Source organism: Vulpes lagopus, chromosome X (assembly GCF_018345385.1).
Source record: "Vulpes lagopus strain Blue_001 chromosome X, ASM1834538v1, whole genome shotgun sequence".
In the NCBI taxonomy this organism is placed as follows: domain Eukaryota; kingdom Metazoa; phylum Chordata; class Mammalia; order Carnivora; family Canidae; genus Vulpes; species Vulpes lagopus.
This window is the reverse complement of record NC_054848.1, coordinates 122,846,885-122,874,307: the sequence shown is the minus strand read 5'-3', so window position 1 is coordinate 122,874,307 and position 27,423 is coordinate 122,846,885. Positions and strand designations below refer to the sequence as shown.

Below are 27,423 nucleotides of genomic sequence, written 5' to 3'. Positions count from 1 at the left end.
GAGTCTGTTTTTTGTTTGTCTCTTTTTCTTTGTTTTGTTTCTTAATTCTACATATGCAGTAATCTCACTCTGAAAATTTATCTTAAGGAAACAGTTCAACAAAAGTTTGACTCTAGATTCTGAAAGATATATATTAACAATATTAATAGCCCATATTTATTAAGTGCTTACTGTGTGCCAGGCACCATTTTAAGCATTTTATATTAACCCACTCAATACTTACATCAATTAAATTATACATTATTATGATACTTATACTAAAATGAGCAAACTGCAATAAAGATGACCTAAATTGCCCAAAATTAAAAAGCTAGTAAGGGATAAGAGTTGAGATTCAAACTGAGTCAGTATGGTTCTATACCCACAATCTTATCCCTATAGAATATCTGCCTCTACCATCAAGGCATTATCCATAATAGAAACAAACTGAAAAGAACCCAAACCTTCCACAAGAGGAATGGTCCTCTAAATTATGGTAAGATTCTTTGTAAACATAATATTTCTAAAACAATACAGCATGAGTTAAGTCTATTTTTCTCACGTTAATGAATTGTACTATTTCTCTACATAACAGTCCTATTTCTTTTATCTAGAGAATAAATTTATACAGAGATGACCAAGTACCTTCCTATTCTTCTACTAAATCTTCAGCTTAATGTTATTTGTTAACATGTTCAGTTTCATCCAATAGACAAGTGGTTCTTCTTTTTTAATTTATTTATTCATGAGAGACCCAGAGAGGGGGGGCCAGAGATACAGGCAGAGAGAGAAGCAGGCTCCATGCAGGAAGCTCAATGTGGGACTTCATCCTGGGTCTCCAGGATCAGGCCCTGGGCTGAAGGTGGCGGTAAACCACTGAGCCACCAGGCTGCCCTAGACCAGTGGTTCTTAAACTGTAGGTCAACAAGTTATCTTGGGTGGAAGAGCAATAGTCACTGTTAAAAATTCAAATTCTTGGTACCATCACCTAAAATTCCGACTCAGTAGTTTTGAAGACTCTGGAATACATATTTAAGGTAAGCCTATCTAGATGCAGGTGATTCACACAACCATATTTTATGAAACACAGCAAGACCATAAAGTGCTTGAAGTCAGGGAATCCAGATTCCTTCTTGGAAAAGCATTGAAAGACAGCACATAGAGAAGAAGCGTTCATCTATCTCTTGAGCTGAACACCTCTCAGGGTCTTTTCTTCATTCTCTAAATGAGGGTATTCCCCAGGTTGTGTCATCTTTCTGGATTTCTCTTTATACGTATGCAGCAAGTTACAATTTCCAAATCACTTTCTCATTCATTATATCCCTTGATCCTAAAAGCCTCAATTGACCCTATAACACACTCCAAGTACTGTGCCATTTCTTAAAATCATAATCCAGGGCAGCCTGGGTGGCTCAGCGGTTTAGTGCCTGCCTTCAGCCCAGGGTGTGATCCCGGAGACCCAGAATTGAGTCCCACGTCAGGCTCCCTGCATGGAGCCTGCTTCTCTCTCTGCCTGTGTCTCTGCCTCTCTCTCTCTCTCTCTCTCTCTCTCTGGTCTCTTATGAATAAATAAAATCTTAAAAAAAAAAGAAGGGAGTCACTGGCTAGTCAAAGAGATATACAGCAAAGTGAAACAATAACACAAAGAGAACAGAGATGAGAAATCATATTGTCCCTGAGACAGATGAAAAAGTAGCAGCTTTAGTCCCTTAGTAGCTTCAAGAAGAAAACTGAAGTTGGCAACAATAGAAAAAAAATAAATATCTAGTCTTAGTGGACCATACGCTCATTAAGAACTGACATCAGTTAATTGCTTAAAATGCTTACATAATCTTAAATTACATTAAGAAACAGGGTGTCTTGATCTTTTTAAGTACTATTACCATTATACTCTGTGCTGGTTAGAACACATGTGGAATACGGAGTTCAACTCCAGGTATAGTATTTCAAGACTGGATGGAAGGGTGACATTATGGGTAAGAGACCTGGACATTCTATCCCTTGAAGAATAGCTAGAGAAACTAGAAATATTTAACATTAAAAATAGAAGACGTGGAGGGAACGTGACAGCAGCCTTCAAGTTTACATGAAGTACAGTCACCGAGAACAGGGAGTGCATTATTAGAAATATAATTAGGAAAAATAAAATAAAATAAAAAATAAAAAATAAAAAAAGAATATAATTAGGAGCAATGGATATAAGTTACAGGGAAGTAGTGTTTTGTTCAATAAAATCAGTCCCCAATTAAAAAATCTCTGTTAAATATCAGATAGTTTACTTTCTTCTCAGATATTGATAATAGGAATTTCTTACTCTCTTCTAGACTGTGAAAAACATCACTTATCACCAAATGTCATCTGCCCTCATTGTAATTCTCTTTTCTTTAAAGATTTATTTATTTATTCATGATAGACAGAGAGAGAGAGAGAGAGAAAGAGAAAGAGAGGCAGAGACACAGAAGGAGGGAGAAGCAGGCTCCACACCAGGAGCCCAACGCGGGACTCGATCCCGGGACTCCAGGATCGCACCCTGGGCCAAAGGCAGGCACCAAACCACTGAGCCCATCAGGTATCCCCTCACTGTAACTCTTGCAATAGAATCTGTAATGTCTTTTTAAGTTTTTATTTCAATTTCAGTTAACAGTGTAAGATTAGTTTCAGGTGTATACTGTAGTGATTCAACACATGTATACAACACCCAGTGTTCACCACAAGTACACTCCTTAATCCCCATCACCTAAATCTGTAATGTCTTAATGAGTATTGGGATAATAGAAACAACTGTGAAAGAATATTGCATTTAAAGTGAGAAATCACTCTGGAAAACTGCGTGGAGGTTCCTCAAAGAGTTAAAAATAGACCTGCCCTACGACCCAGCGATTGCACTGCTGGGGATTTACCCCAAAGATACAGATGCATACAACGCCAGGACACCTGCACCCCGATGCAGGTGTTTATAGCAGCAATGTCCACAGTAGCCAAACTGTGGAAGGAGCCTCAGTGTCCATCGAAAGATGAATGGATAAAGAAGATGTGGTCTCTGTATACAATGGAATTTTCCTCAGCCATTAGAAACGACAAATGCCCCCGTTTGCTTCAATGTGGATGGACCTGGAGGGTATTATGCTGAGTGAAATAAGTCAATCGGAGAAGGACAAACATTATATGGTCTCATTCATTTGGGGAGTATTAAAAAATCGTGAAAGGGAATAGAGGGGAAAGGAGAAAAAAATGAGTGGGAAATATCAGAGAGGGAGACAGAACAGGAGAGACTCCTAACTCCGGGAAACGAACTAGGGGTGGTGGAAGGGGAGGTGGGCGGGGGGTGGGGGTGACTGGGTGACAGGCACTGAGTGGGGCACTTGACGGAATGAGCACTGGGTGTTATGCTATATGTTGGCAAATTGAACTCCAATTTAAAATATATATATAGGGATCCCTGGGTGGCGCAGCGGTTTGGCGCCTGCCTTTGGCCCAGGGCGCGATCCTGGAGACCCAGGATCGAATCCCACATCAGGCTCCCGGGGCATGGAGCCTGCTTCTCCCTCCGCCTGTGTCTCTGCCTCTCTCTCTCTCTCTGTGACTATCATAAATAAATAAAAAAAAAAAATTAAAAAAAAATAAAAATAAAATATATATATATATATATATATATATATAAAGAGAAAACACGGGAGCCCGGGTGGCTCAGCGGTTTAGCACCGCCTTCGGCCCAGGGCCTGATCCTGGAGACCCAGGATCGAGTCCTGCGTTTGGCTCCCTGCATGGAGCCTGCTTCGCCTGCTTCTCCCTCTGCCTGTGCCTTTGCCTCTCTCTCTCTCTCTCTCTCATGAATAAATAAAATTTTTAAAAAATATAATTTAAAAAAATAGAGAAAACCCAGCACTGCTAATTACTAGTACTTTGTGAATGTCTAACAAGTCATAAAGTGCTGTATAAATATAATATTCAAGAAAAAAGAATGGAAAAGATAAGCCAGAGAGAAAACAGAAGGAAATAAAAAACCAATAATGAAATATAAAGGGAAACCCTGTCTCAACACTGTTCCTCCCTGTTCTCTTATTCGTTCCTTACTTGGTCCCAGAGCCGTTATCCCAGTTCTACTTCCTTCCTGCTAAGAATCCTGTATGAGTTTCCGGTAGTTGCCTTGACACAGTACCAAAAACCACAAAGGCTTAGAACAACAGAAATTTATTGTCTCCTACTTCTGGAGGCTAAAAGCCTGAAATCAAGGTGTTGCCAGGGCCAGGCTCTCTCGGAAGTCTGTAGGGGACAATCCTTTCTTATCTCTTCCTAGCTTCTGGTAGTCTGCTGGAAATCCCTAGCATTCCTTGACTTTCAGCTGCCATCACTTCAAACTGTGCCGCCCTTGTCATATGGCATTCTTCATGTGTGTCCATGTCTTCACATCGCAGGCTCTAGGTCTTTTCTCTTATTAGGTCACCTACTCCACTATGACCTCATTTTAACTTCCATCTTAATTACACCTGCAAAGACCCTTATTTCCAGATAAAGTCACATTCACAAGTAGCAGTGGTCAAGATTCAAAATATCTTGAGGGCATAAAACATCTTACAAATTCATTGTTCCTCCCAAAGCATTCTTACTCTTCCCTCTCCATATATTCACATCATTCCGACTTGACTCCCTCTTCTCTCCAAAACCTTTATCCCATCTCTTTCGTTACTCTCATTAATGGGTCAAAGGGCAACCTCCAAGAGTTTGGAGTTAGAATCTTGCCTAGAAGATTCCAAGAAAAGGACATTTTTATTCCCGCTGCTGGGATTCCAAAGGAAAAAAAGATATGCTACAGGGGAATCCAACTGAGAATTCTAGATGTATTTTTATTTATTTATTTATTTATTTAATTTTTTATTTATTTATGATAGTCACAGAGAGAGAGAGAGAGAGAGAGAGAGAGAGGCAGAGACACAGGCGGAGGGAGAAGCAGGCTCCATGCACCGGGAGCCTGATGTGGGATTTGATCCCGGGACTCCAGGAACACGCCCTGGGCCAAAGGCAGGCGCCAAACCGCTGCGCCACCCAGGGATCCCCCAGATGTATTTTTTTTACAGAGAAATTTTTAAATTGTGGTGAAGGTCTTTAAGTCCATGAAAGGTTAAGATGTTACCAACTGGCATAATAACTGAAATGCCTGAATAGCACTATTATAAAGAAAAAGGCATCAACTTACAAAAATATCTTTTTTTCCTATATTATTAATTTATGAGACACAAAGAGAGAGACGGAGGCAATGTGGAACTCGATCCCCGGACCCAGGGATCACACCCTGAACTGAAGGCAGATGCTCAACCACTGAGCCACCCAGGCGTCCCTCAAAAAATCTTAAAAAGGAATGTTTGAAATATGCCCATTTGTAAGTAATGGATTGCCTGTATTAAAATCAAAAAACAAATTGCTCAGAGCACCTGTGGCACAGTTGCTTAAGTGTCCAACTCGGTTTCGACTCCGGTCTTGAGATCGAGCCCTGTGTCAGGTTCTAAGCTCAGTGCAGAGTCTGTTTAAAACTCTCCCTCTGCCTTTCCTCACCCCACCCCCATCACATTCTCTCTGTCTCAAATAAATTTAAAAAATCTTTTAAAAAATTCCTCCCCAGGGATCCCTGGGTGGCGCAGTGGTTTAGCGCCTGCCTTTGGCCCAGGGCGCGATCCTGGAGACCCGGGATCGAATCCCACGTCGGGCTCCCGGTGCATGGAGCCTGCTTCTCCCTCTGCCTGTGTCTCTGCCTCTCTCTCTCACTGTGTGCCTATCATAAATAAATAAAAATTAAAAAAAAAATTAAAAAAAAAAATTCCTCCCCAATCCCCATGTCCCTCGCTAGAAAAAAACTACATCATAATAAAAAAAATAAAAAAACAAACTGCAAATAAGATAGCACAGCAACGATGCAAACACTACTCCTCATTGGAGGCATCTTTAAGTAGACGGTGAGATGGTTTTAGGGAACTGAGTAAAGAAAAAGGCCAAGTCAGTTTTTCTCACATTCGAGTCTCTGTATTGAGGACTCTTTTTTTTTTTTGAATTCTGTATTTTTATTTTAATAACATTAAAAAAATGTATGTAAATATCCTGGATCTACACATGTATCTTATAAATGAGTGATAGCACACAATCCCATGCTGCAATTTGCATCATGAAGACCTAAGAGCCAAGAAATTCTCTAAGATGACAGTGCCGGGAAGCCTGGGTGGCTCAGAGGTTTAGGGTCGCCTTCAGCCCAGGGCATGATCCTGAAGACCCGGGATCGAGTCTCACGTCAGGCTCCCTGTATGAAGCCTGCTTCTCTCTCTGTCCTTGTCTCTGCCTCTCTCTCTCTCTCTCTCCCTCTCTCCTCTCTGTGTTTCTCATGAATAAATAAAATCTTTAAAAATATAAAAATATAAAAATAAATAAAATGGCAGTGCCTGACAATCATGACTCAAGCACTCTTGTATTCCTGTTGTGTTTTTTTAATCAGTCAAAAATACAAAATTTATCTTTCGCCATAACAATTTACAATCGAAAGATATCTGCATAATAAAAACCTTTTATTTGAAGAATTAAGACTTGACATTCTGAAAATGACATAGTGAGAAAGTAACAATTATCTCAGGCTAAGGAAAAAATAATACTTGAAGTTCTGACTGTACCAAGTGGAAACCAAATGATACTATAATGTGCTGTATGAACACAGATTGTGCAACTGTTCAAACAAAAAAAAGGTGGAAAAATGGACTTCTCACATAGCATATGGTATAATAGTGAATGCAAAATTCAAATGAATGCATTCTGTATCATTATTTATATTATTGCAAAGGAATGTATTATGTTAATGCTTGCAACAGCTCATTAGCAGAATGTTTCATAGGAAATACACATGGAAATTAGATTGTTTACAGTCTTATATACTGTTAAATTGGCCCATTAAATTAAATAGGAAAGCTCAGGAAAGAGATGGGAACACATTTTATGGGAGAGCTATGGAACAAGAGAAGGCACAGAAGTGACAACCAAGTAGGGAAGGCAAAGTAGCCTGATGAGATGGAAAGCCCCACATTCGGTGAATGAGAAGGTCACCTTCTATAAAGGTGAATGACCTTATATAAAGAAGGCCTTGTGTAAATGAAATAATTAATGGATTGGATCAAATTATTTTCCTATTTCAGTTCAACACATATGTTTTGAGGGTTTACAATATGACAGCCAATGTGGTAGACAGTGGAGATATGAAGGCCAGGAAGAAAGGACCTCCATACTCAAGAGAGCCATAGTACAATGGGAAAGACAGACAGAAATAAATGCAATAAAGTGTAACCAGTGAATAATCTAAAACTGTACAATATTATTCAGATTTTTTAAACATCTGTGGTTATCTCACCATGGGTGAAGAAAAAATGCAGGTGTCAGGCTATGTACTAGGAATTTCCTCAGCATACCGTTAGAATCATGTCTCTGGAAGAGATATCAAAGTCTATTTTATCCGATCTTTCCAGAACCCAGCACAGTGCCTGGCATACAATTTTCCCTCAAATATTTGTTAAATAAATGAATGAATCATGAGCATGTTTTGGTTTAAATAACAGATAACTTCACATTCTGTAGGACCTGGTAAGAAGGATCTTTTCATTACTAAACTATCTCCTTAAGTAAAATAAAGCAGTTGAGCTGCTTTCATCTAATCTAATCCCCAACTCTTCTGTCTGGGTCTTAGGAGGAAATAAACCAACGACAAATAAACCACCAATTCTGATGTAATAACCTTGAAGATAGAAGAATGAAGAAAAAAATATCAACATGGCAGAGGAAAAGAAATGTCTATGAAAAGTCTGAAGTCTGGTTACAGACTTTTATTCTTGGTGGTGTCACAAATATTCTTTTAGGGTCATGTTCTGAGACCCAACCCAAGCGCTTGGACTTTCTCAGGATAGGAGCCTACCCTATGTCAAGTCAACCACCTGTTCTACTTTGCATTAACCACCACCACATCCCATCATCTGGATTATTCTTGTTTGCCCACACATACGCAAACACGTAAGCTACTCAGAGTAATGATCTCCTCGATCTTCTTTCTAGCTGTATCCCTTGAACTCAGAAGAGTGTCTGGCACACATTAACCTTTGAATAAATATCTATTAAACATATGAGTGAGTCTGCTCTCAGCCACAGCTATTTAAAGGGAAAACACGTCTCTGGGATCAAGGGTGGGACAATGGAGGTACAGGTAGTTGGGCGCAATGAATAAGACAGAAAAGGACCTGACAACTGGTCATCTGTGGGGGTTACGGGAGGGAGATGTAAAAAATTCATCAAAGAGTCTAGTACATGGTCAGAGCTCGTTAAATGCGGCCAATTTTAACCGCACCATACAGATCTGATGCTCCGGAAATAGGTCTGGGTAGAGATACGGAGTCCCTCTGCGAAGTGAGGAAGAAGAGGAATGAAACAATGGGCGGTGAGAAGGGCACGCGGAGGAGTACAAACCCACGAAGGAGCCCCGAAGTAGGGAAGCGGAGTGACGTCATCAAAACAAGGGCGTAGAGACGAGTTTTTAGAAGACTCAGATCACAAGATTGAATCTCAGGATTCAAAGGCTGAGGAAAGCTGTTGGAGAACGCGAACTGAGGGAAAGTTAACGTTCCCCCACCCGTGACAACAACTTAAGTGACGCATCCTGACACTCTTTCATTGGAGGCCTTTTCAGCGGCAGGAACCGGAGTTCATCAAAACTGAACCTGCCCGACAATCCGAACCGTCGACACCACAGAAGCCCAAGTCACCCTTGCACTGCCTCCTCGCTCCACCCCGCACCGGCTCGTCCACACCTCCGCCCCCCTCCGCGTCGTCTCCCCGCCTTCTGCCCAGCGCGCCCCGTTCCGTTTACCTGGCCGGCGGCCCCTGAGAGCGCGTGGGCTCAGAGCAGAGGGGCGCGAGTGGGAGCCGGACCGCCGACTGCCCGCTCCCAGAGGAGGCTGGGACCGGACGCCACCGGCTTCCGCGTAAAGCGCCCCGCCCGCGCGCGGCCTCCTGGGAATGTGAGCGCTCCTCCAATAGGAGTGGGCCGTGGGGCGGGGCCTGCTGCATTCCCAGCCCCGGCACTTCCCAGTGGCCGCACTGCATTCTGGGAGTGGTAGTTCCAACTGCCGTAGCGCCGGGTCCTCCGCAGAGTCAGTAACTCCTGCTAAACGACGTCAAGCGAGGTTGCTGCCGCCAAGGGACGGACGCAGGGCCGCGAAGAGTGCCCCGGCACCGACTCGGGGGACAGATGAGGCGCGAAGCCTGCCCCGCTGCCTCCGTGCTGGGTCTCGGCAGGTAACGTCTGCTGTTATTTCACAAAATAGAGCTGGTGTCCCAGGAACCTTCTGCTTTCCCTACGGAATTCCCTGACCGCCTGAAGACCCAGACAACCCTTCCTCCCATTCATTCGTTGCCAGTAATAGAAATAACGTCTCCGCCGCCGCCGCCTCCGCCCCTCGGACCTGAGCTCCCCCGCGCGTCCGCTTTGCCTCCCTTTGCCCTCCCGACTCGGAGCCTCGCTGTACCGCCGAACCCTTCTGGCCCGGTACTCCTCCAATGGTCCCTGCTTACTAGCTTTGAAGGGTTGGCGGACTTGCTCTCGCCCACTGCATTCCAGAGTCACCTTGCTCCACTTCGTGCCTTCGAACCTGTCACCACACAGACGGAACCTGTGGACTTTTGCTCACCTCTCTCTTCCAGTCGGAATTCTCGATCCTGTTGCTAAAACACTGACACTTCTCGACCACGACCGTCCGTCAAACCTGCAAGATTTCACATGATTATTTCCGCCCTCTTTAAATCCTCTTAGCGTGGAACAAAACACCACAAACTGGATGGCTTAAGCCACACGAATGAGTTCCTCGCCGTTCTGGAGGCCGGGAAGCTTCGGACAGGAACGCCGGCGAGCCTGACTTTAGCGGGAACCCGCCGGCCCCCTTGCAGGCTGCTACCTCCTGGCCGCATCTCCCCGGGATGCAGAGACCTCAGCTCTTGCACAGCTCTCGGCGGGGCAGCAGTGTAACCCCGGGAGCTCCACCCTCCTGGCCTACTTACCTCGGAAAGGCACCACCTCCAGTTACGCTCACATTGAGCAGCAGGACTCCCCCGTCTAAGTTGGGGGGAGGGGACGCAAACATGCACTTCATGGGACCTTCTCTTCTTCCGTCTCTGGCTGGCGCGCGTTCCTGTTCACCTCCCGCTTCTATGGCAGCTCCTCATTTTCCTTTGAAATACTGTTCTGCCCTATGCCCTTTGGTGCTATTCACAGGTGTCTTGGGTGATGTCACCATTCCCACTGATTTGGGTGTCATCTGTATGCTGCTGGTTCCCACGTGCAGGAAGCCCAGTAAAGACTCCTGAAGCCCAGACGGAAACATCTAATGACAGCTGGGCACCCCTTCTAAGCACTTAAAACTTAATGTAGTCTTCAGATGACCTAAAACATTTCTTCCCTCCCTCTCCCTTAGCCTGTTCTTTCTCCTCCTCTGATCACCGCTCCGTGAACACCACAACCGTGCAGTCGCTTCCTAACACCAAAAGTCGCCTCTCATTTTGAGTGATTCCCCCCTCCGAGTTCACATCGAAACCGTCAGCAAGCCATATTAACTCTATCTCCTAAAAACGTCACTTGCCAAGCTTCTATTTTCTCATCTTTAGATTGAGGATAATAACAGTACCTGTCTTCAAGGGTTGATGCAATGATTAATGAACAATAGTGCCAGACAGAGAGGAAGCACTTGAGGACGCTAAGAATTTATCAGACAAGCATTGTGTTTGTCACTGTCTCTCTTTCATTGGGTCTTATATAATGGTAACTAGCATTTACTTTTTTATTTAGTTTATATTCAGGGAGAAAGAAAAGGAAAAATAAGAAACGCTGAGACAGATGCCTGCATGGCTCACTGGTTGAGCGTCGGCCTTCAGCTCAGGGCGTGATCCTGGAGACCCTGGGATCCAGTCTTGCATCGGGCTCCCCGCAGGGAGCCTGCTTCTCCCTCTGCTGTGTCTCTGCCTCTCTCTCTCTGTGTGTCTCATAAATAAATGAAATCTTTTTTAAAAATCGTGAGATACTTTGTACAAATTACCTCTATTCCATTCCTCTTTGTTTCTCCAAGCATGACAAGGTCGTGAGGCACTATACACATGGTTCTAATCCAGTATGTGCAGGACATACCATACCTTAGTTATTGTTATCGGCTCTGAGGGGGCTACAGACAACTCGAAGTACATTAAGAGAATCATGACTAAAATGATCAGGGCACTACAAATCACGAATAATGTCTCTGTACCTGTAGTATCTCCTTCACCATCTCCCCACCCACCCCTTCTTGTCACTTGAGATTGTTCTTTCTAAGACAAAATCTGATCACTTTGAAATCCTGCTTAAACCCTTCATTGGCTCCCCATTATATAGAGGATAAAGTCTAAGATCTTAATAGAAAATCCATGGCCTTCCATAGTCTGGCCTATCTCTACCTCTCCTGCTTTATATTCTGCCTCTCTCAATGACACACTCTCTGCTCAAGCCTGCTTCTCTATGGTGGCATTCACTCATCCATCCATCCATCCATCCATCCATCCCTTCCACTATTATGTATTAAGTGCCTACTATGAGCTTGGCCTATCATACATCCTGGAGTGAACAAGACAGACATTGTCCTTGCCTACATGGAGCTCACACTTCAGCACCATGCTCTTTCACGTCTCTGCACCGTTGAACATGCTACCTCTCCTGTATAAATCTTATTTATTAGTCAATACCTATCCCAAATATCATGTTTTCATTTTACATAAAAATACATGTTTCTTTTTTCAGATTTAGCCACCTTCCGCAAGGGTTTACTATTCATATTAGTATTTATTTTATTCATTACCTCTTCTTTGTGAGAAGGAATAGTATCTTAGAAAGAATTTTGGAATCAGTCCTGAGTTAAGAGCTCTGTGAACTCTAAATGTTCCCTCAATTTAGAGATTTTAGGGCTCTATCAAAGTCTCTCTTCTTACTCCATGTTCTCTCCCAAAGTAATATGTCTATGCTCCAATTTTTTTTTTTTTTTTTTTTTTTTTTTTTTTTTTTTTTTTTTTTTTTTTTTTAGCACAAGCCTTTCTATTGGGAAATCAGGGAAGGTCTCTCTCGGGAGGTAACATTTAAGTTGAAGCCTGAATGTCAAGAAGGAGTTGGCCACAAGAAGATAAAAGAGAACAGAAGAAATAAAGCCAGAGTGATTGTAAGGTAGTCGCATGGAGAGAAGAGTGGTAGGAGAGGGATCACACCAGGTTTCTCTAAGTATTGTGAGCTCCTTCCCATTTTGTGATCTTTGCACCAGCTCTCTCTGCTTGGAGTTCTATTATGTCTTATCTTCTTAGGGCCAGAGAGGATCTTGCAAGGCTGTAGAAGCCAGAAGAAGGAATTTGGATTTTATCCTAAGTGTAATGAAGATTCATTAGAGAGGTTCCAGCACAGCCCGGATATGATCTGATGTATGGGTTTTTAACAAATTATCTAGCTTTATTTTAGCATGCTAATACATAGTCTATCTTGGTAATAAATTAATATCTTCAGTTTTAAAAAATACACTGGGTACTTTGCAAGAAAAATGTTTCTGGATGTGTATACTAATGTGCATATAGAACCATGTAAATAGGTCACTTTATAATTCTGTAGTTACTTTATCATCTGTTACTATTTCATCAAGTTACTGAAGAATGGAATCTCTTCTTTATAATCCATTATTTTAGATAGTTTGTGTGTATGGACTAAAGGTTTCCATTTCCATTTCAGTTCCTGCAGCTACAAAGCCTAGAATTATAGAACTGATGGTTTAAGTAACCTAATCCAGTCTCCTAATTGTATACATGAGAAATCTTCTGGTCTTAACTAAGATTACAACGTTAAAAAACGATGGAGTCTGGATTACAAACCAGCTCTCATGTACTAAATGCTCCAGAAATGTCTGTTGGGCTAAAATAAGATACGTATATTACACAGATGTCTAGTCCTATGTGGGAGATCCTGGTTTTACATTCCACTTAACAGGATTGGATCCCGATGTGTTATTTTGTGATTCGCAGACAAATCCAGAGACTGTTGCTTTGGCATCAAAATCATGCACGCTGTTGCATTCTATCACTGATCACCAGTGCTGTTTATGCTTCTTTTCTCCTGGATATTTGGTCTTAGGCAAATTTTCTTCTTGCTCTGTGCTCAAAATAGACCTATCTCAAGAGTGCCTGGTCTTTGAAATTTACAATCAGCAGAGGGAGCTAACACATTATCAATATGTACAAAATCATTGGCCTTTGAGTAAGGAGAGTTCATTTTTTCTTTTCAGCTCATTCCTGTCAGAGTCATCACATATCCTGCTCTGTTTGAGCTGTCAGTGGTTCCAGCACCAGCTTTGGCAAAGCAATTCTAGGTGTCTTTCCCACACAGCGATGAAATTTCTCATGACATCAAGAACATACCGTTTATTTACATCTGCAGTTAGAACAACGCTTCTCATAATGTACCAAACACTTTCAGCCAACAGCTCTTGATAATGTATTATTTCTCAGCCTAATGGCTACACATAGCCATGGTGCTGGTAGAGGAAAAAACCTTTATAGACCAGTTTTAATTTAAACCTCCAGCATCCATGTGCAGCTATCAGTAATAGAATGTTCACATGCTAGTAAGCCATCTTTCTCTCTAATTGCAAGAGCCATTTCCCAAACAACCTTCCAGATGTCAGAGCATTTTTGTTGACTTTATATACACACAGGAAATTCACATTTACAAAGGGAGTTTTGAAATTTCCGTATAAGTGAATCTAATTTCTTGCTTCTCCCAGCACTGTAACAAAGGAAAGCTGATGATCCATCTCTCTTTATATATTTATTTTTCTCCAGGACAACATTCTTCTGTCACAGTGTGCCTCTAGTTTGGCTGCAGATTATAGAGGTTTGTTAGATGTGCTCCATGAGTGCATCTACTCAGATTTGGCCTCCCATTTTCAAGACAATCTTCAGCAGTTAACTTTAGATGCTTTACTTTTTAAGTGAAGTGACATGATATGAAAATGCTGGGAACATTGTTGCCAGCCATAAAGGCTTGACATCAACTCCCATCTGGAGAGCAATTTCATTAGCCTTTTCTGAAAACCACTGAGTATCCACATATAGAAATATCTGCCCTGGTCTGGCAAATCTATTTAAGCATTTTATTTACTAGATTGGCATATATTGCCCCCCTCATTCTGTTACCAATTTTACAACCCTTAGCTGTTTGACTTTTGTCTTTTTTCCAGTTTTCATGAAACATACCGGACATTCATAAGGAAATTCCAAATTCTGTGGCCATTTCATTTTTGACCTTTATACATGAAATTCTAGTTCTGGAGAAATATTCCCCATAAAATTCACTGAATTTTCTCTTTAATAGCATGACTAACTCAAAATGGTATCTAACAGAAGAGGCATGCTTCACAGAACATGAACATCATTCTAAAAAGGATCAAACCAAGGGCAGGCCTGAGGCTTGGTACAGAACATGGAAGTAAGTGCAGCACTAATAAGACAACTCATTTTCTTAAGTTTTTAGATTTCTAAAGCAAAGGTGATATCAAATTACAAGAAGGGCTTATTTGAATCAATAATCAAGTCAAAAATACGGGATACTAATGACTTTGAAGTAGATACTGCTGCTATCAGATAACAAGTGATTAGATTTATGGCATAAAAATGATGAAATGGAGGAAAAAGAAGCACTGATTGGAAATTTTCCTCCTTTAAAATTATGATAGAAAATTAAGAGCACTTCCAATTCAAAGTTCTAAACATAAAATCCAGGTATGTCACATCTTTTGGCTTGTTTCTAATATGATGTAAAGAATCCACATTCTAATGGAACAGCAAACCACAAATCTGGTGTCCCTAGAGAAGAGGCCTGTAACTTGGCATTTGGTTTTTTCCACCTTGGCTCATCCCCACTTGTTCATGTTTTGATTCCTCAAGCCTTTAGCATTTAACCAGTTATTCATTGGTGGAAGGGACTGGATTGTTTCTCCACACATAAATTGACCTTCGTCGTTTTGTAATGAGAGGACATCCAGAACATGTAGCTACATCCTCCCCATTTTCCTCCTCTTACTTGGTGATGATGAAGATGCCCATATAAATTATACTGACATGTGCAGGAGTAGAAACACATCTGCAAGACATGATCATATTGCAGATGCATGATTTCCACCTTGGAACAGATAGGTATGTTCTCACCTTTGAGTTTTTGCATCAGCTGTTTACTCAGCACTGAATGCAGAACAGTGCACATGTCTTTCTTATAATTCAGGTCCCACCTTATATGGCCCCTCCTCAGATGGACTGTCCATGACCACTGATCACTAAACATTTTTCTGTTTTGTTTTCTTTACAAAATATATGCTCAAAATAATTTTTCAATGTTTACTTGTTTATTTTCTGCCCAACTAAATTTTATTCAATGATAGAAAATATAAATTCCATACAGGAAAGAACTTCATTGCTTTTGTCCATTGTATCTCCTCAAGATGACATAGAGTTTGTTTTCGATTACAGTTTGTTGAAAGAATGCATATTAAGGAAAAGGGCCAACACTCCTCAGTACCAAAGAGTATTCTATGGTAAATATAAATTGCTGCACTTAATCATTGTAGTAATGCTGTGAACTAATTATTATTATTGTCAACCTCATTTTCCAGACAAGGAAACGGAGGTTTCAAGCAGCACGGAAACTGACTGGGGCCAAGGTTTGCTTATGGAGGTCTTGGCTTCCTGTCTACCCCTCTTGCATAAATTTCAGAAGCTCTTTAAGAGGGAACAAAAGGAGGGGTGGGCAGTCAGTGTTGATTGCCTAAATCGAATAGTCCCCGGGTTGGTACACAACCTGTTGGCTTCCCTAGTCCTCCTCCATTTCTGTTCCTGCCTTCTTGGCTTCAGTGCCTAAAGGGGGACATTTAGGAAGACAATGCTGGGATGGGGAGGAAGCAGAAAGCACTCATTTCACAGCAAAATGGTTGGAAGACAGTGAGTAAATGGTAGTGAGGAGTGGAATCTTTTGGAGTATACCACCTGGGTACCCAGGCAGAAATGCCCAAGGGCCACGGAGCTTAAAGCAGAGCCCAGGACAGGATTGGGAGATGGACTGGGCAGGCCTGGTGTTGTGTCACTGCTAGCAGCAGCTGCTCTCCAAAGGGTGCACTGGAGAAAAAAAAAAGGTGCCCTGGAAGGACAAGGAAGAGCACCCTGCCTGCAGCACTCTTCCCTCCAGCCTAGAGTGGATTCAAGGATGGCTCTCCTTAGATACTGAACATAATGCTTGACACCAGGTTTGAGAAAGTGCCAAGAAACAGGCTGAACCTGAGACCTTCCAGCAGGAAGGGAACGTAACAGTCAAGTAGCCCAAAGTAGCTTTGGTTTTCTTTCATCTCTTTTTTTGCTCCTCAAAAACAGAGCAGACAGGGTTTCATCTCCTTCCCCACCGGATTCACATGGAGCGCTTCTCTGGAAGAAAGTAGACTGGGATTAAAAATAATGGGGAAACCACCACTGGAGTCCACCCCTATAGTCTAATACAATAAGGTTCAAAGGGGTTGTTCAAAATCACCCCAGAGTTAGAGGCTACAGAACTGGGACCAGAACCAGAGGTGGCTGTCCCCTGGACCCTTGCTCTCCCCAGAATATCTTAAGGGTTTTTTTCCTCCCCACTACAGCCTTCAACTTTTTTTCAATATGTGCCTGTGGTAGTTCCCTGTAAGGATGAAAACAAAAGCTTCAAATAGCTCACATGTAATGATAACGGTCTTCATGTTATAGTTTAGAGTATTTGAGAGTTATGAATACATATGTAACACAGAGAAAATCAAGGGATATATGTTATATACTATATTAAATATGTTATATATAATTTGTCCGTCTTATTCACCTCTGGAAAATAATCACACAGTGTTTTAGAAGCTCTGTAAAAGAGTGGCTAGAATCCATTCACACATCTTGTGGCACACAGGAACACTGTTTCTCAACTCTGTGTTGAAGATTAGTACATTTTCACACAGCCATGCAGACCGTTAACTTTGTTGAGAGATGGAAATGCTTTTTTCCCTCACTTTTAAAATATTCAATTAGCCAACATAAAGTACATTATTAGTTTCAGATGTCATGTTCAATAATTTATCAGTTGTGTAGAACACCCAGTGGTCATTCCATCAAGTGCCCTCCTTAATGCTCATCACCCAGTTATCCTGTCCCCCCACCCACTTCCCTCCAGCAACCCTTGGTTTGTTTCCTAGAGTTTAGAGAATCATGAGAGACTCTTAACTATGGAAATGCTTTTTATAATAAGACTAAGTTTCTAATTATAAGGGTAAGTCATATAGAAATTTAAGAGGATTAAAGCAACCTACAGGCTAATGGCTTCTGTTTAGCAAGACTTTATTGAATCCTGCTGAAGACCATGAACTGGGGACTACAAACAAGGGTAAAACCATATGTTAACAATCTGGGTAGAGGTGTAAAATAGACATATAGATAGGCATGGTACAATAATAATTTATATGGAAGATATTTTATGGATAAAGTAGGCAGAAGAAAGAAAGAAAACACATTAACATTTTATTTGTTGAACATTATTTATTGAGTTCTTGCTATATCCAACACACTAATACAATCATATACAAAACACAGTTCCTGCCCTCTTGGAGACTGCATTTTTTTTAGTTCCTACTAAGTATAAGGCAATCTTTCTTACATCAGTATTTTTTTAAGTATACTTGATTCTCCATTATTATTCCAATAGCTCTGGATAGTATCAATTTTAAGTCTACCTCTTGAAATCTCAGCAACAACTAGAATTTTTTTAAATTTTTTTTTTAAATTTATGATAGTCACAGAGAGAGAGAGAGAGGCAGATACATAGGCAGAGGGAGAAGCAGGCTCCATGCACCGGGAGCCCGATGTGGGATTCGATCCCGGGTCTCCAAGATCGCGCCCTGGGCCAAAGGCAGGCGCCAAACCGCTGCGCCACCCAGGGATCCCAACAACTAGAATTTTAAAGGCAATTCATAGATGTCTCCCTACGTAGATATATAAAAGGACATGGTGAAAAATAATGAGAAAACTTAGGTTACAGAGGTTAGGTACTTTATTAAAGGTTAATAGCAAAACTGAAATTCAAATCCAATGTCTATTTTGATTCCAGAGTCCCCTATATGCCTTTATACAATGCAGCTTCCTGTGGGGCCAAGCCCAAGCTGACTTCACAATCAAACCACATCTTAAGAGATGAGTGGGACAGAAGCATAATACAGAAAAAGATTGTAGCTTATGTAATAAATCACACAGAAGGAGCCTTTATTCAGTCATTAAAGTAACATGATTCAGTTGTCAGACATAATGAGAGAGTTATTCATATAATTTTATCCTAATTAGAAAGGCCAACATTTAGGAATTTTTTTTTACAAGTTATCACCATGACTTTTATTTTGACCTCCTGAAATTAAACAGAACGTTTAGTTTATCAAACTTTTACTGAAGCATCATGTGCCAAGAAATATGCTGAGTACTAGAAATACATGCTCTCAAGGAATTCAAATAATTACATAATTGATTCATTCAAAACATGCAAGGGTAGTAGACACTGTGTCCTGAATTTTGTGGCAATTCTGGTTTTAATACAATTCATATGACTTCACCTTTGTGACTTTCATCTGTAAAATCATGAGGTTGTATTCGCTGGTCTTTAAGAGACATTTTTACGATTTTGCTGTATTGAAATAAAAAAGTTTGCTTTAAGCAATTGCTTTTCTCTTTCAAATGTTGCATTCTAATCTATCTATTTGATACTTGATTCTGAGGAATAACACTCTTATCATTTGCTTTCTCTTGGTTGGCAGGTGCTGGAATTGATGCACATAGAAATTGCACCACGTTTGTATTGCCCAAGGAAGGCCATACTCTAAGAAACTCTTCATTACAGGATCATGAAGAAGTGAATGTAAATGTCCATTCACCAAGAGCTTGGTGATTTCACCCTAGAATCATTGGGCTAAAACACTGATTCCTTAACAGGAATACAGGGCTACATCAGAATCACCTGAGGGTATTAGCTGTTAATATCAATTCCTACGAAGTCACATTTTTAGGGATGGAAGAAGAGGATCTGTATTTGTAGCAAGGGATCCAGGTGAGTCTGATAAGCTTAGAAAATACTGGAAAAGACTATGAAGAATTATTTATTTAATCCCCCAATCTCAAATTAGGACCAGATTTAATCCTAAACTAGGGTCGGATTTTTCAATTTATAGTAATGCCTACCAGAGTTAACAACACAAAATGTCAGTCTGTTGTTTAGTGAATATAACCTAAATCTTTCTTTCTGTAGTTTCAAGTCTGCAAGTGGTACCCTATAATTCTGGAATTAATAACTCTAGGATATACTGCTGTCAAGGCCTAATTTCAGTTGCCAGTTTGTAAAACCAATGCAAATGAAATCTGTGAGAGACCATAAACCTCGTTGTTTTCAAACATTATTCAAAGCTTACTTTCATTTGATAAGTCATAGAAGTGTTTTTTAGCTACATGATCTGTAGCTACATGATCTAATGCATGATCAGTAATATAAAAATCAGAAAATGCAGGTAGGTAATAAGGAAAATATAAAAAATCAGCTTTAATCCTACCATTTAGGATAGGTATCTCACAAGACTTTATATATACGTGTATACATGTATAGAATTACTTTACACTTTTTTTGAGTGCTTATATTTTATGAGGTTGTATAGGAAAGCAAAATTCATTATACCCTGGATAAGATCACCAATAAATTGCTCATTTATAAAAGTATTTCTCCTCAAAAATCCCTCCCTGCTTAGCAATAGCCTCTATACCATCCATCACATCATTGGTCCTTTGTTGACTATTGAATGCTAAAAATGCAAGAATTGCAAATTAATTGCAAAGTAAAATTATAAATTTTGCAAAAGATACAGGATTTCATAAAAGTGAAAATGATGTTGGATAACTGCTTCAATGCGCCATAGCCACTGTTACATGAATTAGATCACTTAATAAATGAAGGGAAGAAAATCTACATGGATGATAAGTGGTAAGGATTTTGATATCAAATTGATGAGGGATCTTTAGAAGAAATGATGAATTGTTCAAATGTTGGAGCAAAAGTGATCCTTTTTATGCTAGGAGAATAAAAAATGTGGTGAAGGATACTATATCATATATCATGTAATACTACTGGAGCAATGCCCCAAATCCCCCAATTATTTCATTCTTTGTCCATTATAAAATTTGTGCACAACTGCAATTAAAACCTAAAATCTTTTAAATATGAGATTAACAAGCATATTTTTGTAATTTTTGGTTTTATTTTTATAGATGAAATCCTAAACAAACCTTGTTTTTTTTTTTTCCAATTGTGATGAAATTTTATTATCCTTTTAGGTTGATTCTCTTCAGGTATCATTTTAAGAACTAGTTGTCCTTAGATAATGAGGACGTTCTGGGTATGTATATGCATGGTATTGTTTTTGTTTTTGTTGGAGATATAATAGACATATTAGTTTCAGGTGTACAACATAATGATTTGATATTTGCATATATTGTGAAATAAGTCGACATCCATAACTGTACATAGTTAGATTTTTCTTGTTAGGAGAACTTTTTTGTTTCAAACAGAATTTTATTTAAATTTTCGTTAGTTAACATAGAGTAATATTGGTTTCAAGAGTAGCATTTAGTGATTTATCACTTATGTATAACACCCGCTGGTCATCATAACAAATGCCCTCCTTAATACCCATCACCCATTTAACCCACCCCCACAGTGACCTCCCTCCATCAACCCTCAGTTTGGAGAACTTTAAGATCTATTCTCTTAGCAGTGTTCAAGTATACAATACAATATTATTAACTATGGTCACTATGCCATGTTGTACGTTACATCCCCACAAATTACATTTTATAACTGGATGTTTATACCTTTTGACTACCTTCACCTATGCAGCCTACCCTTATTCCTCACCTCTGGCAACTACCAATGTGTTCTCTGTATCTAGGAGTTAGTTAGTTTTTATTTTTTTCTTTAAATATTATTTATTTGTTTAATCATGAGAGACACAGAAAGAAGCAGAGACACAGGCAGAGGGAGAAGCAGGCTCCATGGGGAGCCCGATGGGGGACTCAATCCTGGAGCTCCGGGATCATGCCCTGAGCCGAAGGCAGACACTCAACCACTGAGCCACTCAGGCATCCCAGTTAGTTAGTTTTTAGATTCCACATTTAAGTGAGGATAATACGGTATTTGTTTTTCACTGTCTGACTTATTTACTTAACATAGTGCCCCAAGATCCATCCACGCTGTTGCAAGTGGCAAAATCTCATTTTCATGGCTGAATAATATTCCATTTTGTATGTATGCACTAAATTTACTTTTCCATTCCTCCATTGATGATACCTTGGGTTGATTCTATGTCTTGGCTATTGTAAATAATGCTGCGATGAACATGGGGGGTGCATTTATCTTTTGAGCTAGTGATTTGGTTTCCTTTGGATAAACTCAGAAGTGGAATTGCTGGATCATATGGTTTCTATTTTTAATTTTCTGAGGACCCTCTATACTGTTTTTCATAGTGACTACACCAATATACATTCCCATCTACACTGCCCAAGGGTTCCCTTTTCTCCATATCCTTGCCAACACTTGTTATTTCTTGTCTTTCTATGATAACCATTCTAAAAGGTATGAGGTGAAATCTCATTGTAGTTTTGATTGCATTTCCTTGATGATTAGTAATGTTGATCATTTCATGTACCTGTTGGCCATTAGAATGTCATTTTTGGAAAAACATCTATGTAGTTACTCTGCCAATTTTTATTTGGATTATTTGGGGGGGGGTTGGTCATTGGTTTGTATGAATTACTCATATATCCATATGTGTGGTTTTCAAATATTTTCTCCCATTCAGGGATGCCTGGTGGCCCAGTGCTTGAGCGTCTGCCTTCAGCTCAGGGCATGATCCAGGGGTCCTGGGATCAAGTCCCACATCAGGCTCCCCGCAGGGAGCCTGCTTCAACCTCTGCCTATGTCTCTGCCTCTCTGTTTCTCATGAGTAAACAAATAAAATCTTTGTTTAAAAACAAATATTTTCTTCCATTCTATAGGTTGCATTTTCATTTTGTCCATCATTTCTTTTCCTGAGCAGAAGCTTCTTAGTTTGATGCAGTCTTAATTGTTTATTTTTTATTTTGTTGCTTGTGCTCTGTCATATCCAAAAAAATCATTGCCAAAATCAAAGTCAAGGAGTTTTTCCCCTTTGTTTTCTTCTAGGAGTTTTATGGTTTCAGGTCTGACATTTAAGTCTTTAATCCATTTTGAGTTATTTTTTATGAGTGGTGTAAGATAGGACTGTAGTTTCATTCTTTTACATGAGAATATCCAATTTTCCCAGCACCATTTATTGAAGAGACTTTTTCTCCCTTTAGTATTATTGCCTCCCTTGTCAAATGTTAGTAGACCATATATGCATAGGTTTATTTCTAGAATCTTGATTATATTCCATTGGTCTCTGTGTCTGTTTTGTGCCACTACCATACTGTATTGATTATGATAGCATTGTAATATTGTTTGAAATCAGGAAGTGTGATGCCTCTGACTTCATCCTTTCTGAGGATTTTCTTGTCTATTTGGGGTCTTTGTGGTTCTAACCAAATGCATTTCAGGATTTTTGCATTTCTGTAAAAAAAAATGCCATTGACATCATGATGGAGATTGCATTGAATCTATAGATGGCTTTAGGTAGTATGAATATTTTAACAATATTAAATTTTTCAAGCCATGAACCTAGGATACCTTTCCATTTATTTGTGTCTTCAGTTTCTTTCATCACTGTCTTATAGTTTTCAGTGTAGAGAACTTTCGCCTCCTGAGTTAAATCTATTCCCAAGTATTTTATGTTGCTGGACCCTTGAATTTATTGATCAGACCTAATAGTTTTTTGATAAAGTCTTTAGGATTTTTATATGTAAAATCATGTCATCTGAAAATGGAGAATTTTTACTTCTTCCTTTCTGATTCTGATGCCTTTTGTTTCTTTTTGTTGCCTGATTGCTTTGGCTATGACCTCTACTACAGCAGTGTGATAGACCAATTTCCACTATAACAGTGCCATAGATGATAGATATATATAGATATAGGTATAACACATATTGTTTATCCACTTATTTGTGGATAAACACTTGGTTTGCTTACACATTTTAGCTATTGTGAATGATACTGCTATGAGCATTGGTATACAACTATCTCAAACAGATAGTTGCTTGCTTTCAATTCTTTTGGGTATAGACCCAAAGTGGAATTGCTGGGTAATGTACTTTATTTTTAATTTTTTGAGGAACTGCCATATTGTTTTCCCAGTGGTAGTTCCATTTTACACTCCCATCAACCATGCACAGGATTCCAATTTCTGCATATCCTTCCCAACACTTATTTTCTGTTCTTCTGATATTGGTCATCATAATGAGTGTGAGGTTTGATTTGCATTTCAAAAGAACATCTTTTCCTATTCATATTGGCCATTTGGTTTATCTTCTTTGGATAAAATGTCTGTTCAAGGGCTTTACCCATCTTTGTATCAGATTGTTGTCATTGAATTTTAAACATTCGCTATATATTCTGGATATTGATCCCTTATCTGATATAGAATTTGCCAAATATTTTTCTCGTTCTGTGAGTTCCATTTTTTACTCTGTTAATATTGTCTTTTGATGCACAGAATTTTAAATTTTCATGAAGTCTAAGTTGTCTATTTTTTTCCTCTTTGTGTGTGTCTTATCCAAGAAATCATTGTCAAATCCAGTGTCATGAAGCTTTCCCCTCTGTTTTTTTTCTAAGAGTTGTATAGTTATGTCTTACATTTAGATATTTGATCTATTGTGAGTTAATTTTGTATATGGTGTTAGAGTCCAACTATATTCTTTTGCATGTGGATATTTAGTTTTCCTAGCACCATTTATTTAAAAGACTGTTTCTTTCCCCATTAAGCAGTTTTAATATCCTTGTCAAATATCATTTGACCCTATGCGTAATAATTTATTTCTGGGCTGTTTATCCTATCATTGGCCTATATGTGTCTTTATGCTGGTACCATACTGGTTTTGATTTGCATTTCCCTGGTGATTAGTGCTAATATAAGTACTTCTTTATATATTTGTTGGCCATTTATGTACCTTCTTTGGAGAAATATCTATTTAGTTCTTTAGCTCGTTTTTAGTCTGGTTATTTGTATTTTTTGCTATTGTGTTGTTTTAGTTTCTTATATATTTTGGATATACACACTTTATTAGGTGTATGGTTTGTAAATATTTTTCCCATTCCATAGGTTGCATACTCTGTTGATTGTTTCCTTTGCTTTGCAGAAACTTTTTGGTTTGATGCAATTTCACTTATCTATTTTGCTTTTGTTTCCTTTGTTTTGGAGGTCTGTGATAGTTTATTTTATTTGCTAACTTGACTGGACTAAGGAATACCCAGGTAGCTGATAAATCATTATTTCTGAGTGTGTCTGTGAGGGTGTTTGTAGAAAAGATTAGCATTTGATTCAACAGGCTTGAGTAGTGATCTCTCCTCAACAATGTGGGAGAGGAATATCTTATCTTTTGGGGGCCCAAATGGAACCAGAAGGGCAAATTCTCTTTCTTTTCAAGCTGAGATGCCCATCTTTTCTTGCTCTTGAACACTGGGGCTCCTGGTTCTTGGGTCTTTGGACTCCAGGGCTTATAACAGTGGCCTCTTGATTCTCAGGCCTTCAATCAGACTAGGAGTTACGCCATTGCCCTCCTCCCCGGTTCTCAGGCCTTCAGACATGGACTGAATTATACCACTGGCATTCCTGGTTCTCCAGTTTATAGACAACAGATTATAGAACCTCTTGGCCTCCATAACTACATGAGCCAATTTCTATAAGCAATCTCCTCATATATCTATATCTGTAATCTAGATATAAATCTATATAATCTATATCCATATCTATATCATTATCTATACTATTGGTTCGGTTTCTCTGGAGAACCTTGACTAATACAAAGTTATATTAAAAAAATCATTGCAACAGACCAATGTGAAGAAATTTTTGTCCTATGTTTTCTTCTGGTAGTTTCATAGTTTCAGGTCTTATGTTTCAGCCTTTAATCCATTTTGAGTTCATTTTTGCGTATAGTATGATAATAAGGGTCTAATTTCACTATTCTACCTGTGGATATCCAGTTTTCTCAGCATCATTTGTTGAAGAAATTATTTTTCTCATGGTGTGTTTTTGCACCCCTGTCAAAGATCAGTTGACTGTAGATGTATGAATTTATTTCTGGACTCTCTGTTCTACTCCATTGATACAGATGTCTGTCTTTTATGCCAGTATCTTACTGCTTTGATTACTGTAGCTTTGTAATACCTTTTGAGAGCAGGAAGTGTGATGCCTGCTTGTTCTTGTTCAAGCTTGTTTTGGCTAGTCAGGGTCTTTTCTAGTTCCAGGTTAATTTTAGGATTGTTTTTTCTATTTATGTGAAAAATGTCATTGAAATTTTCATAGGGATTGCATTAAATCTCTATTTGGCTTTAGGCAGTGTGGACATTTTAAAAATATTAATTCTTCCAATCCATGGACATAGGATATCTTTGTATTCATTTATGTCCCCTTCAATTTCTTTCATCAATGTTTTATAGTTTTCAGTGTACAGATAATTTACCTCCTTTGTTAAATTTATTCCTAGGCATTCTTTTTGATACTATTGAAAATGAGATTGTTTACTTAATTTCCTTTTTGGACATTTGGTTGTGTATAGAAATGCAACTGATTTTTGTTCCATGTTGTATCCTGAAACTATTAAATTCATTGATTAGTTCTAACAGTGTTTAGGTGGATTTTATATATATGTATAAAATCAAATCTGTGGGTTTTCTATATATAAAATCATGTCATCATCAAAAAAGTATTTTTTACTTCTACCTTATTTGGATGCCTTCCATTTCTTTTTCTTGCCTAATTGCTCTAGGTAAGTCTTCCAAAGTTATAATGAATTGAAGTGGTGAGAGTGGACATCCTTGTCTTCTTCCTGGTCTTAAAGCATTCAGCTTTTGCCTATTTTACTGTTGACTATGATACTAGCTATGGGCTCGTCATATATACCCTTTCTTATGTTGAAGTACATTGTTGGTTCATAACCTCGGGAACTTCTTGGGTATAATCTGAAACTAGCCCCTATATGCAGAGTGCAGGGAGAGGCCAAAGAAAGAGGCAGACCACTCCAGATTGTATGTGGCAGATTTAATGAGCAAGGGAAATTACATATGAGGCTTGTCTGAGGTGGCCACAAGATGCATAGATCTCCTCACTCACCTACCAAATCATAAAATTTTTATATAGATGCCTTAACTGGGTTCAGTTACATATTCTTTCCAGATCTCAACCCCATATCACTATCCCAAGGCTATGTTTTAGGACAGCTTCTGGGAGCAAGGAAGGCAAGCAGAATACACATTCAAAGAACCGGGGAGGGGATGAGGACCCTTTGATTGCTGGGGTCCAGCTCATGGGTCAACCAGTGGTCATCCTCTCAGTGACTGACTTCCCTCAACATACATTCCTTTGATACCTAATTTTAGAGTTTTCATCATGAAAGGATGTTTGATTATGTCAAATGCTTTTTCTCTATCTATTGAGATGATCATATAATATGTACTCTTCATTCTGTTACTATGCTATATCACATTTATTGATTTGTATGTTGAACCATCTTCCATGATCTATCCCACTTGATCATGTTATAGGATCTTTTAAATATGCTATTGAATTCAGCTTTGCTGGTATTTTGTTGAGAATTTCTGCACATCTGCTCATCATGGATATTGGCCTGAAATTTTCTTTTCCTGTAGTGTCCTTGTCTAGCTTTGATATTAGAGTAATGCTGGCCTCATAAAATGAGTTTGGCAGTGTTCCATCCTGCCAATGTTTTGGAAGAGATTAAGAAGGATTGGTGTTAATTCTTCTTTAATATTTGGTAGAATATATCAGTAAAAGCCATATAATCTTGGGCTTTATTTGTTGGGGATTTTGATTACTGATTCAATCTCCTTATTCATTATTCATCTATCCAGATTCTCTATTTCTTCATGGTCGTGGTAGGTTGTATGTTCCTAAGAATTTATCCGTTTATTCTAAGTTATCAAATGTGTTGGCCTGTAATTGTTCATAGTAGTCCATTATGATCCTTTGTATTTCTGTAGTATCAATTGTAATGTTTACTCTTTCATTTATAAATGTATTTATTTGAATATAATCTTCATGTTCTTGATAGTCTAGCTTAAGGTTTGGCAATTTTATCTTTTCAAAGAACAACTCTTAGTTTTATTCATTA

General features: G+C 39.2%; 1 protein-coding gene across 1 annotated transcript in view; it reads right to left on the bottom strand.

Moving 5' to 3' along the window:
• The window catches only part of VAMP7 (vesicle associated membrane protein 7), a 71,206-nt gene extending 62,214 nt beyond the window's left edge, over positions 1-8,992 (bottom strand). Inside the window, exon 1 of the mRNA XM_041741906.1 lies at positions 8,861-8,992. The gene's annotated coding sequence lies outside the window, so the exon portion shown is untranslated. The remainder of the gene's footprint in view (positions 1-8,860) is intronic.
• Between the last annotated feature and the right edge of the window lie 18,431 nt (positions 8,993-27,423).